This window comes from Silurus meridionalis, chromosome 28, assembly GCF_014805685.1.
Source record: "Silurus meridionalis isolate SWU-2019-XX chromosome 28, ASM1480568v1, whole genome shotgun sequence".
In the NCBI taxonomy this organism is placed as follows: domain Eukaryota; kingdom Metazoa; phylum Chordata; class Actinopteri; order Siluriformes; family Siluridae; genus Silurus; species Silurus meridionalis.
In genome coordinates this window covers 1,812,501-1,823,106 of record NC_060911.1, presented here as the reverse complement: position 1 = coordinate 1,823,106, position 10,606 = coordinate 1,812,501, and the positions used below count along the sequence as shown (strand labels likewise).

The following is a 10,606-nucleotide window of genomic DNA, read 5'->3' as shown; positions in this document are numbered from 1 at the left end:
ACAGGATGTTCACATGGTCAGGTTCATATTGTGCATTTGTATTTGTGAAAATGTGTTCCCTTCTTTTATCTCTCTTTCCGTATCGTACCGAGAGCACGGGGAAGGATGAGGACAGAAGGACGGGGGACAGAAGGACGGAGGACAGAAATGTAGCCACACCGACAGGCTCATAAAACACCCTGAGCCTGTAATAAACACTGCATGAGACCTTCCTGTGGTCTTCCTTTCATCTGCCCTCCATGATTACTGGAGCTTATTAACCACCGGGCCGGGACGTCAGACCTCCCCCCTTTATCTCAATCATTGAAGGTGAAAATGCACTTGGTGAGTCAGTGGTTAAGGACTTTGCATCAGAAAGTTGTGAGTTCAAATCCCAGGAGCAACAAGCCGCCACTGCAGGGAATTCCAGGAATTTTCAAGACTGCAATCTTTCCATGGGAATTAACAGGAATAAACTGGGAAGAAACCCAAGAAAGGGGAAGAAACCCAAAATAACTCATTCACTTAAATAAATGCAGTGAAAAAAAGGAATAATAAAGAGAAATTATTTTGAGTTAAACAGAAAGAGCTTGGCAAGTCTGAAAAGGTAGAGAGAGAGAGAGAGAGAGAGAGAGAGAGAGAGAGAGAGAGAGAGAGAGAAAGAAAGAGAGAGAGAGAGAGAGAGAAAGGAGAGAGAGAGAGAGAGAGAGAAAGAAAGGAGAGAGAGAGAGAGAGAGAGAAAGAAAGGAGAGAGAGAGAGAAAGGAGAGAGAGAGAGAGAGAGAGAAAGAGAAAGAGAGAGAGAGAGAGAGAGAGAAAGAAAGGAGAGAGAGAGAAAGAAGAGAGAGAGAGAGAGAGAGAGAGAGAGAGAGAGAAAGAAAGGAGAGAGAGAGAGAGAGAGAGAAAGAGAGAGAGAGAAAGAGAGAGAGAGAGAGAGAGAGAGAGAGAGAGAAAGGAGAGAGAGAGAGAGAGAGAGAGAGAGAGAGAGAGAGAGAGAGAGAGAGAGCAGGAATAAAGGAGAGAGAGAGAGAGAGAGCAGGAAATGATCATACAGGCAAAAGAAAATTACAGTGAAAAATGAGTAAAAAGTGGAAATAAGGCCTGTTTCGTGCACTGATGTAAACCTCCAGTGTGTGTGTGTGTGTGTGTGTGTGTGTGTGTGTGTGTGTGTGATTTCATCTCTCCAGGAAGATGTAAGTGTACTATTCTAGGTAGGGCTGCACAGTAGGCGTCTGTCTGTATCACAGACGGAGTGAACACATGATCCTGAAGAACGAGGTGTTTTACTGCACCACCCCCGCCCCCAGATTCTTATTCTCATATCGCTGGCACCGGAAATAACATAAAATAGTGTTAAGATAAGGTTATTATTATTATTATTATTATTATTATTATTATTATTATAAACATCTCAATATGAGGACATGCATATCATTATTAGAAAAAAAGTCTTGATTCAGAATCCAATCCTGTAAAATATTTTATATACCGTAATTTCCGGACTATTAAACGCACCCAAATATAAGCCACACCCACTGAATTGTACAACGATTTTGATTTTGAACATAAATAAGCCGCACCTGTCTATAAGCCTGTCTACACTGAAACTTATGAACTTTACACAGGCTTTAATGAAAGACAGTGTCTGTTACACGGCTTGTATCTAAACAGTAGCCTACCAAGAAAGTCATTGTTCACTGTCTTCCTTCTTCCTTTCACAACTATTTCTCTCGAGAGTTTATCTTTTGTTTAAAAATCACCATCGGTGAATCTTTTCTCTCGATGCCGTGCAGCTCAGAACACAGGTGAAGTGTGTTTTCATGCCCGGTTGTTTTCAGCGTGACGAATGATTCACATTTCCTGTAGACAGTCCGAGTGAGCGGCAGGTCAAACGTCAGAGGAACATCATCCATATTTATGATGTGGTGCGGCCCGATTCAGTGGGAGCGCATCTGATTTAATATAAAGAGTTTCATTGGTTCACCTGAACCTGTTCAGCAATTTCATTGGTCTAATGTTATGGGGATCAGTTTATTGGCTTGAAGTTTGTGAAACCGGGAAAAACCCAGGAAAAATAAATATATTTTTCATAAATTAGCCGCTTCGTTGTTTAAACTGCGGGGTTTAAAGCGTGGGGAAAAAGTAGCGGCTTATAGTCCGGAAAATACAATATATAGATTATAGATTATATATATATATATATATATATATATATATATATATATATATATATATATATATATATATATATATTTATATAAAATACTATATACAATCTATATTTATAATCTATATATATAAATATATATAGGCAGTGTTGGGCAGTTACCGGTAACGCGTTACTTTTGACAGTAACTAATACTGTAAGTACTAAGTACTGCGTTACTTTTAAAAATAAAGTAACTTCGTTAGCGTATGGTGCGTTACCCGTTACTTTTATAAATGAATGAATTTGGGCTGAAGTGTAGCCTACAGTCTGACCTGTTTACAGCAGTGACGCATTGTAGGATTGGTGGATGGGAGGTGGTAGCTCAGTGGTTAAGGCATTGCGTTTTATATCAGAAGATCACAGGTTCGCAAATGTAAATGTAAATGGATGAACCACTGTAAACACAAAGAAGATGCACTGTGGGCGTGTTTCTGTTTATTCAGGTCTGTGCTGCAGTAATGGCGAGTCGAGGCGAGAGCAAGACGAGTTTCTCAAAGTGGAAATATGCTCATTATCTCACTTTAGTTGAGTATAAAGACAAAAACTTTTAAGTCAAATGTAAGCTGTGTCTTTCTGGTTCGAAGCTCATATCTACTGCGATGAACAGCAACTCCAATCTGTCGAAGCTCCTCCAGGAACACCATGCTAGAAGCTAGAAGCTAGAAGCTAGAAGCTAACCCGGTGTTCTGTTCTACATTGTTGATAGTTTTCATACTTCAGCTGTGAAAGGAACATGTTTAAGAGCTCAACACAACAGCAGAAGCCACTTTAGTTTTGATTGTGAATATATTATTCAGCTTGTTTTGTTCTTTATTTCAGAAATGCTTGTGATATATTCAGTTTGTGCTGCTCTGACTTTAATAAAATAGTGTTTAAAAATGACTTTGTGTTTAAGTCAGTTTTGTGTTTGTGTAGACCATAACACATAAAAGGGCATTAATGTGAACATTAAAGAACGTTCTTTAAAAAAGTAACTAAAAAGTAACTTTTAACAGTAACACATTACTTTTTGGTGTAAATAATCAACGAGTAACTGTAACTAGTTACTATTTTTTAGTAACTAGCACAACACTGTATATATACTGTATATACAGTATATATTATAGATATAGATATAATTTGAATATTGTAAGTTAAGACATGGCCTAGCGTACGCAGAAGTCTTAAAGAACGGTGATTAGTATGATGTAGTATTCTGTCATTTATTAATAATTTAATGTAACAATACATCATTTAGGTAAACAGAGCGATTTACACGGCTGTAATATAAACTCTATACAGTAAATATGTATGCGGCAGCGGGCGCGTGGACAAGCGGGGTTTACGAGCAGAGGGTGGAGCAAACACACGTTTGCCTGCTGCCCACATTTTGTAATATTTTTGTGGTGCGTATGAAGACAAAACTGTGAAATCATGTTGAATGTTCTCTGACGATCAGCATGCACAAGTTGCCGAACGGTTTCAACATTATCTGTGGTCTGGGGTTTTTATGGAATAATATCATAAAAATAAAAAACTTTATTTCATATTAGGTCTTTAAAATGAGTTTCTCAATGCTCTTTACTAAGAAAACTGGTTTATGGTTTTTGAGAGACACATTAATGTTCCTATGCAACAAACTTGCTCATGTATTTAGATTCCCTTTGACCGAACAAATCTATAAATATCCAGACTTCATTCTCATTGAAAAATCCTCTATTAGCATGAAGAACAGCTTCACACACTCTCTCGGCATGCGGACACTTCGTTTCTCCAAACATTCAGCTGAAATCTTTTGCCGTGTTTCTTGTAAAACTCTCCAGAGATGTTCTTCACTAGTTGGAGTTTTCTTCCTTATCTCAGAGCAGTTCAGTAGGATTGAGGTGTGGTGACTGGGCAGGTGGTTTCATGATAGATATCACTCCAGACGTCTGTCTGATCTCTGAATAACACATACAGAACAGACGTGCGCTTCGACTCATCGTCTTGTTGTGCAGTGAATTCGGTTCCAATGAGCCGCAGTCCAGACGGAACTGCATGGTGCTGAAGTACAGAACTGGAGACATGTTAGTTCAGGATTCCTTTCACTTTCCGGAAACTTCACTGCTCCAAAACAACCTCAAACCATTAAACTTCCACCTCCATGTGTGAGTGTGGGGGTGAGGAAGTCTGATCACATCGTCTCTCCTGTTCTCCATTTTACACAGGTTCTTCTGGTAAAAACATGAAGCACAAGGCTCTGTATATCAGAGAACACATCTTATAAATACTATTTCCTGCTCATACATCTGAAGATGTTCTACAGAGTTGTGTGCCTCCAGCTTTCAGGAAAGAACCACATATAGTCAGGTGTCCCAATACTTCTGGTGACAGTGTATTTCCTCCTGCAGAGAGTTTTATTATGCTGATGTTTTTCCAGATGTTCAGATCGGATGTCAGGTGCGTGGTAAAGTCCGTAGCCCGAGGCGTGTTGGTGCTGAACATGGCGTGACCTGCTGAAGGTGAATAATTCCTGAGTCATAAATGCGACTTCCTATTGGCTGCATGACGCGAGAGATCCGACGTCTCACTGACTGATCCTGAAAACGCAGTCGTCTGATCACCGAGACGCTGCTGGGATACCGAGTGTGTTGTGAGCGTAATATTTGCACAGCGGCATGCCAGGGTGTGTGTGTGTGTGTGTGTGTGTGTGTGTGTGTGTGTGTGTGTGTTTTATCTCTGGAATTCAAGACAATTATATCTGATTGACCCAGTGAGGGGAATTTAGATCTTATCAGGTACTTTTACATGTCCACACACACACACACGCGCACACACACACACACACACACATCTATACAGATACACACACAGACACTAATATATTTTAGACACACAAACATACAGACACATACACAAACACATATACTACACACAGCATACACAAATACACAATCCCTCCTTAACACATACATATAGACACATCCACACAACATATACACACAACACATTTAGACACACACATACAGACACATCTACACAACACACACGGAACACACAATATACACAAATACACAATCCCTCCTCAACACACTCAGTATATACACACATACATACAGACACACATACACACAAAACGCTTACATATGCACACACACACACACACACACACACACAAACACACACACACACACAAAACGCATTCACAAATACACAATCCTTCCCAAACAAAACAACACAACACACTCACAGACACACACATTGACACACACTTAGTAGTCCAGGTGTGAAGGATAATGCTATAAGAATTACACTTAACACACACACACACACACACACACACTCAGTGTTTAATCTGTGGAACAGCATTGCAGGCATGAAGGTGAAAGCTTCACAAGCGTCCCTGTGAGAATATATACACACAAAAAGTTGATTACACGACACACTACACCAGCTGCTGTTACACACACACACACACACACACACACACACACACACACACCCTCATGGCTACGCTACACCGCTGAACGCCCCTTGCTCTGGTGAAGCTGACAGGATAATTGCCTCCCGAACGCTCGGCTCTGATTGTCTTGTTTTGGCAGCTCGGTGACTAAAACGCTCACAACACCGAGGTGAGTTCTGTTCACATCTACTTAATGTACACACTCCGGTACGGCGCCATACATCCAACAAAACCTAATACCCACGAGCCAAGATACTACATGCCAAAAGTTTGTGGACACATCTATCTATCTATCTATCTATCTATCTATCTGTCTGTCTGTCTGTCTGTCTGTCTGTCTGTCTGTCTGTCTGTCTGTCCAGTGTTTCTAAATAAATTAGTTGATTAATTTTCTATAACTGTACGATCCCATTTCTTCTCACATATCCCATGATTCTATCAGGTAGCCATCCACTTTTTAGCTAAGCTAATAAAGCTAACAGGCGATCACATGAAAACCGATGTAGCATTTATATGATCAATTTATCCCAATGTGGTCCAGACCACTCTTCTGAGAAGATGTTCCACAGGATTTTGTGGAGGTTTGTGAAGAGACTTATTCAGCCACAAGGGTGTTGGTAAAGTCAGGTACTGATTGTCCACTGTATATCCACAACTGTTATTATTCATATATCTTCATGTTGGACAGAATCGTTCCGGCTTGTTTTATTACTCATAAACCAATTCACTTTCTATTTTTAAAGGGTTTTAGGGCTGTCTGATTATACCGAGCTTCACTTCAAAAGATTCCAGCTAATATATAACCAATATTTATTCATTTATTGATTTATGGTAACGCTTGCGGTGGAAGTTCACTGGTAGATTGTGAAACGGTGAGGTGCCAGAGCGGCGGCCATTTTATTGCCATTACTGCTGTTTTTTCAGGGCCACGCCTCGTTTATCGACACTGACGTGTTTTATTTTATTACTTATTAAAGAATACGGTTTTACCATTTACAGTTACACAATACACAATTATAGAGGATGTCTTTGGATGCTGTGTGAACCTCCTCACCTACATCACTTAGTAACACCCTTGTGGCTGAATGAATCTCCACAAAATTTAGTAGAACATCTTTCCAGAATGTTGCAATCTATGGTCAGGTGTCCACAAATATTTTGGTGTCAGCCAGTTAATAATGGGTTCCCATTTGATTCTGGTTTCTCTCAAGGTTTCTTCCTCTCCACCATCACAACTGACTCTCTCATTAGGATTTAACGTACAAGAACGCGTTACGATTTTCGATTGTTACTATAGAAACAGTATCAAGTTCCTTCAGGTTCAAGTCTAAAGGAACATCCGGTCAGATGGAAACCCCATCACCACCGGAGTTTACATTCACCCCGTTTCCACCTCTCTTAAGGAATCTTCATGAGAGGGCATGTCGAGTGTGTGGCGTTTCTGCAACGTGCCAAGAATTAAACAAAACTCTTTAACACTCCGCAGCTCTTTTGAACTCGTGCTGATAAAAGCCGCTCCAATCTGCCAAGAGCAACTGCTTAGCCTTTCAACTGACACGTTAATACACACACACACACACACACACACACACACACACACACACACACACACACACACACACACACACACACACACACACACACACACACACACACACACACACACACACACACACACACACACACCAAAACAAAGGAAACTATCCATTTCCAGTATGGGTCACAGTAATCCACCATCAAAAGAATTTGAATGTCAGAACTCCATGTTTCTTCTCTCTCTCTCTCTCTCTCTCTCTCTCTCTCTCTCTGTCTCATTTTGTCTCTCTTTGTTTTTCCCTCCCTTCTTTCTTTTGCGTCTCACTTTTAGACCGCGTGTCAACATGATCAATCGAAGAAACGGAAAAAGCACGTTCGAATCAACTCTGGTGCGGGTTGGTAGTCCAGGAAAAGATCACGGTGGTGGACGAGTATGAACTTTTTTGTTCGCGATGAAAAACAGCAATCGAACAAGAAAGAATGAGTGAATCCCTGATCCAATCCTGTGGATGCATATTTTCTTCTCATGCTAGTTTTATTTCATTTTGCCCCACCCACCAGCTTACACGCAGATTACATCACAGGGTGGACTGAGACACTCACTGTGACACACTTGGAGTAAGAATTTAGGGGTCACATGCTTGGAGTAAGACATTCAGAGTAAAACTCTGGGGGTAACATTCTCACAGTAAGATGTTGATAGTAAGACTTTCAGAGTAAGACTCTTAACACCCTCGGAGTAGGACACTCAGAGGAAGATGATAATAGGGTGATGTTTGGAGCAAGACAGTTGGAGTAACATGCTCAGAAGTGAGACATTCAAAGTAAGACGCTGGGGGAGGAACGTGCTTGGAGTAAGATGTAGGGGTAAGACATTCAGATTAACACCGTTAGAATAAGACATCTGGGGTAATATGCTTTATATCTACGTAAATATGATTGACAGGGCAAAGTGAGCATGCCCCTCCCACCTACACAGCACGATCAGTTTAGCTCTCTTGGCTCTTAGGGATTGTCGGGATTCAAAGCATTAACTAAGCGAAGATTCGAGCTTTAACATTTCTGCTAAATGATTGTTTTTACTGAATGTTAACAGCCAACTAAATGTTATTAAATTAACGTATAAAACGTCACATGTTTTAGCGTTGTGGTAGAGGGCTGAGTTTAAGGGTGGGGTTCATCTCTGTACCATTTCACACACTTTTTCACATTTAAATTTTACACAAAAATTTAGATTTTTTAAATGTAAGAACAGAGATTTCTGTAGCCTTGATGGAAAACAGTGTCCCTGCTTTTTCTCCCTCGCTGGCGGAGTGTTATTATGTCCTTTCTCACACACACGGACAGTTATAATGAGGCCTGTCTCTAAAGCTCCATGTACACACTCAGAGCTGTCACATTAGCATGAGCTTTACCCCCGTAAGTGCTACATCAAATACCTGCGGCTGAAGTGCACTCTGAGGGTTGAGCCGAGCCGAGGCGAGATGAATCTAGCTGACTTGATTCAAAATGAGCTGAGCTGAGTCGAGTCAAGATGAGTCGAATAAGGTTGAATCAAGATGAGTTGAGTCAAGATGAGTCAAATTGAGTTGAGTTTTGTTGACTCAATATGTGTCAAGCTGAGTTGATTTAAAATAAGTTGAGCTGACCTGAGTCAAGATGAGTCGAGATAAGTTGAGCTGAGTTGAGTCAATATGTGTCAAGAACAGTTGAGTCAAGATGGTTCAAGCTGAGTTGATTTAAAATAAGTTGAGCTGACCTGAGTCAAAATGAGTCGAGTTTTGTTGAGACATGAGGAACCGAGTAAAACTGAGTCAAGAGGAGTTGAGCTGAGTTGATTCGAAATGAGTCGAGTTTTGTTGAGACAAGATGAGGCGAGTTGAGTTGAGTTAAAATGAGTTGAGTTTCGTTGAGGCAAGATGAGAAGTAGAAAAGAATTGTGTCAGAAAAACTTCAACCAAGTTCTTTCATTTCTTCACAGAAGGTGAAGGATCTCCATTTCCACTCTCTTTCTCATTACCTTCCCATCTCCGTTTTTTTTTCTGATCCTCGCTGTAGTTTCTGTTTGCGTTCGGAAAGACATATAGATCCCGCTAGCTGCTTATGCGCCATGTTCAGTGGAACAGGTGTGAACAGCTAATGAGTCTCTCTCTTCTCATTGCCTCCTACATTACAACTCGTCTTCTTATCTCGTCCCTCAATTAGATCGTCGCCTCCAGACGCCGCCGGGTAGTGATGAAACTCCGCCGTCTCTGGTGCTTCTTGCTCAAGCGAACCGCCGAAACTCGGGCAAATCCTGCGGCTCCAATCGAAGAAATCAATTCTCATTTAAAGGAGCACTGGATGATCTGCAAGGTCGGGACGGGGTTCTGCAGGACGATTGTGGAGCGAGAATCCTGCTCAGACAGAACGCCCCGGAAACATACGAATGCACTTGCTCTGATAAGTCAAGGTTCTGGAACCTTGTTTTTGTTCAGGAAACCTAGACACCCCTGGGACTCGTTTCCATTTTGTGGTGGTATTGATTAGGCAAGGGAACGCGAGTGATTTTTGCAATTCTGATTCATCAACGTCCAAACGGACCCAGAGTCGGTGTCTTTCGCCAGGCAAGCGTTGGTGTGAGGGAAGAATGAGGTTATGGTAATATATGAGGAGCCATCTGGACCTGGGAAATGACCCACAAGCATAAAATATCAGGCTTGGAACCGAGAGACCTGTTCGAAAGAGTAATGAACATACCTCTATTGTAAATCAATTGCACAAGTTAAGACCAGCAACTCAAAGACGGTTTCGCTGTACTTTACAAAACATCTATTATAGACATTGTTAGCCTTCTAACACATTGTATTTTCACAGGCTCAGATGGAAATGCTAACAATATGCTTTGTACCAAAACAAAATAACTTCTGCTAGAAATTAAGTCCATCTCCAGAACAATGCTGGACAGGAATTTGAACCTCCTCATGGTTGGATGCAATATTTTTTGTTTACAAAGTTTAATGCAAAGGGAATCAACTAATCATGCACCTGGTGGTCATTAGTCCTGGAATCAGATCGGTCATCCACAGCGGAGCTTTGCAGGGATGTGGACGGGACGCGGCACATTAGCACGTGTGCTATTGAATTTATGAGTCGAGCCAAAGCACTTCAAATCGAGGCGTGTGGTGAACCGCAAATTCACCACTCAGCAATTTTACAAACACACTTTTAGATGCCTCACTAATGGACATGGACTAATTAGCACTGAGGGGTAAAAATATCCCAGCTGAGTACTTGCTTGTGTTAGAGTTAGATACCAAAAATCTACACAGGTCCTTCATTAAGTCGTGATAGACCTGGACATTCTAGTTTCCCAGTATCCAAGACCTTATATTCTGTATTCCGTTGTTGTTTCTGGACCACTGCCCCTAGAACTCAAATTATCCAGGTTCCTGGATTCACTGAATGTCCCAAAAGTATTAC

The 10,606-nt window shown here is 41.1% G+C and overlaps 1 long non-coding RNA gene across 1 annotated transcript in view; it reads left to right on the top strand.

Moving 5' to 3' along the window:
• The first annotated feature begins 7,780 nt into the window (after positions 1 to 7,780).
• LOC124381678 overlaps positions 7,781 to 10,606 on the top strand; it is a 10,667-nt gene continuing 7,841 nt past the window's right edge. Inside the window, exon 1 of the long non-coding RNA XR_006924913.1 lies at positions 7,781 to 7,968. This is a non-coding gene — a long non-coding RNA (uncharacterized LOC124381678). The remainder of the gene's footprint in view (positions 7,969 to 10,606) is intronic.